The 4,612-nt window shown below is 33.7% G+C and overlaps 1 protein-coding gene across 1 annotated transcript in view; it reads left to right on the plus strand.

The window, feature by feature from the left end:
* The first annotated feature begins 1,288 nt into the window (after positions 1 to 1,288).
* Positions 1,289 to 4,612, plus strand: part of LOC106475035 (zinc finger protein 628-like) — a 10,496-nt gene continuing 7,172 nt past the window's right edge. Inside the window, exon 1 of the mRNA XM_022379251.1 lies at positions 1,289 to 1,292. The gene's annotated coding sequence lies outside the window, so the exon portion shown is untranslated. The remainder of the gene's footprint in view (positions 1,293 to 4,612) is intronic.

Below are 4,612 nucleotides of genomic sequence, written 5' to 3' on the forward strand. Positions count from 1 at the left end.
AGGTACATTACAGGGATATAAAACACTACAACTTGTCTAGGTACATTACAGGGATATAAAACACTACAACTTGTCTAGGTACATTACACCAAACAATACATTACAGGAATATAAAACACTACAACTTGTCTTGGTACATTACACCAAACAATACATTACAGGGATATAAAACACTACAACTTGTCTAGGTACATTACACCAAACAATACATTACAGGGATATAAAATACTACAACTTGTCTAGGTACATTACACCAAACAATATATTACAGGGATATAAAACACTACAACTTGTCTAGGTACATTACAGGAATATAAAACACTACAACTTGTCTTGGTACATTACACCAAACAATACATTACAGGGATATAAAACACTACAGCTTATCTAGGTACATTACACCAAACAATATATTACAGGAATATAAAACACTACAACTTGTCTTGGTACATTACACCAAACAATACATTACAGGGATATAAAACACTACAGCTTGTCTAGGTACATTTCTCCTCAGATATTATTTTAAAAACATTATTGCTTTGGTGTACTTTCTGGAAGGCTTTTGATCGTAAGTCGTGATAAAAAGTTTTCGTTTATTTTCCAAAAAATGTAAGTTGCGATTCTCCCCTTACAATTGTGACATCATTTTCCCTGTAGTTTGATTGTAACTTCTGGTTGGTGTACAACGTATTACATTCTGTTGTTTATGAACTTGAGGCTCTGTATATACATTGACATTTGAGACATGAAATGAAGCTTAGTAAAAACACTTCTTCTGGTGACTGAAGTTAGTCTGGTGCTATAGCGAATTGACAATTGTCAGATGTGTAGAGGTACTTCAGACTCGTGATTGGTTAGCAGGTGTATGATGTCACACTTCATGACACATGCTATAAGTTTCTTGGCTTATGGCCAGAAGTCTTTGAGGAAATAGAAAAAACCAGCAATAAAATTTAGCTGTTACTGGTTAAGCTACATTTAGTATGTAACACTTTACACTGAATGTCAGCATTTGAAAACTAAAATCTAGAGATTTTCAACTGATCTTTTCTTGGTTGAAGTTCATCTAACCCATTTAAAAAAAAAAACTATGAATGAAAACTTGCATAAGAACAATAGAAAAAAAAAGTATCCGACTTTAACCTGATGATGTAGTAGAATAAGTTTGAAAGTTTGGTGATTTAATAGAATTAAAAATATTTCTGGTCAATATAATGATGTTGCAGATGGAAGGATATTAGTATTTTATTAAAGACAGGTTAATGTAGCTACGTGTATTACGTTCAGGTGTTTGTTTACGGCTGCGCTACATAATGAGCTATCTGTGTTGTCTACTGTGAGGAATCAAACTCTGGATTTAAGTGTTGTAAATCCATAAACTTAACACTGACTCACTTAGGGACATTATTACGTTCAGGTGTTTGTTTACGGCTGCGCTACACAATGAACTATCTGTGTTGTCTACTGTGAGGAATCAAACTCTGGATTTTAGTGTTGTAAATCCATAAACTTAACACTGACTCACTTGGGGACATTATTACGTTCAGGTGTTTGTTTAAGGCTGCACTACACAATGAACTATCTGTGTTGTCTACTGTGAGGAATCAAAGTCTGGATTTTAGTGTTGTAAATCCATAAACTTAACACTGACTCACTTGGGGACATTATTATGTTCAGGTGTTTGTTTAAGGCTGCACTACACAAAGAGCTATCTGGATTTTAGTGTTGTAAATCCATAAACTTAACACTGACTCATATTATTTCAGAAGAAAATTGTTTCCAATGTCTTAGCAGGTAGTAAGAAGCATGCTTTAGTATATCTTGTGATTTCACACGAGAGTTTTATTTGTTATATGTATATGTAAGACCCATCCCTCTGTGCAAGAGGAACACTTTTGGCTGTAAGTTGCAAAGGTACGAGAGTACTGAAGAACGTTACTTTTAAGTGTGGCCCGTGAATTCTAAGTTTCTCACGAGCTGCTTTCTAATGCTGGACTTTACCCTAATCAATGCTCTTTTGTGTGTGTGTTGATGTAGGAACACTGACATGCTGTTATTGTGGGTTAAAAATATTTGATAAGAAATACATCTTTTGTTGAAACAGAATTTGTTTTTCTTGCTTAATTAACAGTGCGTGTCTCTCTCTTGGAAATCCTGTCTATAGCAACTCCTGTAGAATATTGGATGTTGAAGAGACTGCAAGTTTTGTGTAAATACAATGTGATAAAATATACAACTTAATTAAAATACAGTGAAACAAGTTGTTACTTTTATACCTTGAACACACCTCCCATTTTAACCCTACAAAATCTGCTTATTGATTTAATGGTAATTGCTTTATTCACTGATGTTTGTAAGATTTGTTTTCATTTAAAATTTAAGTGGTTATTAGGATTTTGAATTGAATTCTGCATTTGTACAACTTAGAACAATATTCGTGTAATGACCACAAGTAAAAGTAATACATGTAAGTTTTCATATAAACTTGTAGGCTTATCCATGTCACTTTTTTGTAGTCTGTTAATTAGCTTTGTTTTTTTAACAAAGGAATTGTACCATCTTAGTCAAGCAGATAAACCTAATTTGCTGTGGTTTCACACTTTAATTAGCCCCATTTGCTGTGGTTTCACACTTTAATTAGCCCCATTTGCTGTGCTTTCACACTTTAATTAGCCCCATTTGCTGTGCTTTCACACTTTAATTAGTTCCATTGATTATTATATCTTACTCCTTATTTTTCTCAGCTAGTGATGACCACTTAAACATGACTTACCTTAAAAAGTTCTTCATTCCTCAGAATTGATCAAATCAATAATTTTGGTCTAGTGGAATGTAACATAATTTAAACTCCTTGATAAATTATAGGTGGCTTAATTTATCTAGGAAATGTGTATTTATTATACATGTGTGTTATTGGTGGGTTTTGTGGTGAAATTTTAAGTTTATACTGTATTACCCCTTTTTTTGTACTTAATAAGCCTAATCTATGTTTGATGCTGCCCCCCCCCCCTGCAGACTTACAACGCTAGAAATCGGGTTTCAATACCCATGGTGGGCAGAGCACAGATGTTCCATTGTTTAGTTTTGTACTTATACTACAAGCAAACTATGTTTGACTTGAGAAGAGTGAAGAGACATTAATAGTGTAAAGAATGCCTACATTTGACTTGAGAAGATAGTGTAAAAAATGCCTTTTAATCAAAGGGGATTTTATATGAATAAATAATTCTCTAATTGCAGATTCCTAATACAGGTTTGTGTTGAGCTAAAAGAATGTTATAGTAATGAAAACTTTAGTATTGTAGAAATTTCATATACAAATTTCCTTTGTTTAACATTGACATTGACAGCTTCATTGGTGCTGGATATAGAAGATGTGGTGTGATCAATGTTATTGTACGCTTTCATTCAGAAGTCCTTTTAATAACAGGAGTTTAATATTGTGTAAATGTATATTATAGAATAGTATGATTCATTATTTTGGTTAAAAAATTTCTCATAATCAATTTTCTTTTTATCAAATACAGCCATCAGCTTGGCATAAGTTTTGGATTCTGTAGTATTATAAACTTTAAATTAACATTTTAAAGAGTATTATTGACATTACAAGGCTTTTCTTATCAAGCAAGAGTTTTGTTTTTTAACCTGACTGAGCAGTAAGTTAACTTCCACCTGCTTCCAATATGATACTCACCTCTACTCACAGCTAGCTCATCACTATCCTTGATACCCCATCTAAACTCACGTGTTCACATGTTATATTGTTGCATGTAAATGAGTATGTGACAACACCCTCTATACTGATTATTCAATAATCACATCTCTATTTGGCACTTGTGTGTTGAAACCTTAATTCGTTTTGCTCATTTGAGATTTCTCAACATACATATTTTGTAGAAGTTATCTAAAACCCCACTGTTGTGGAATTATTACTTTATTTCTTAGTTTTCAGGACTTCTGCTGCATCTGCTCTTAATTTTAATGTTATGGATTTCAAAGTGACAGTAACTTCTACTCTGTCTAATGCTTAATATCAAGATACAGTTCACTCTAGACAAACAACAATGATGGTGGTGAGTTCTTCTGTGTCTGTTGAGGGCAGGAATTAGAATCTTAAATGCCACATGGGCCTGTTTCTGAACCTGACATCCCTCCTCCAACCTTTGCCAACAGTGCTTTCAGTGCTTTTGTGGATCTGCTTCAACCTTCTATATCTTTTCTTGACATGGATTTTTAGATATGCTACCTTCTATCTCTATCTCTCTCTCTTCTGTTCCTTATTATTCTTCACTTTCCCTTCTTCAATATATGTTTTTCCTCCTTTCCCTGATATGCAAGTCTATACTGAACATTTTTGTTACAGTTTTGCTCTGATGGCAACATGCCTCGTCCTTCTCACCTGGTTGACTCTTATGCCTTGACTTATAATGAGGCTGAAGTCTATTTCTTAGACTCCCAAACTCTATAGTTTTTTGTTTCTTTTTCAGGCTTGTGGTTTTGATCCTTTGTCTTCTGTACATCTTTTACAGACCCAGTTTTCATGTCTTCATTACCCATTTCCATTAACTTTCTTCCATCCATTTTCTTTCAGCGACAATCCACTGTTCCC

The sequence above is a fragment of the Limulus polyphemus genome, unplaced genomic scaffold, assembly GCF_000517525.1.
Source record: "Limulus polyphemus unplaced genomic scaffold, Limulus_polyphemus-2.1.2 Scaffold7998, whole genome shotgun sequence".
NCBI classification, from domain to species: domain Eukaryota; kingdom Metazoa; phylum Arthropoda; class Merostomata; order Xiphosura; family Limulidae; genus Limulus; species Limulus polyphemus.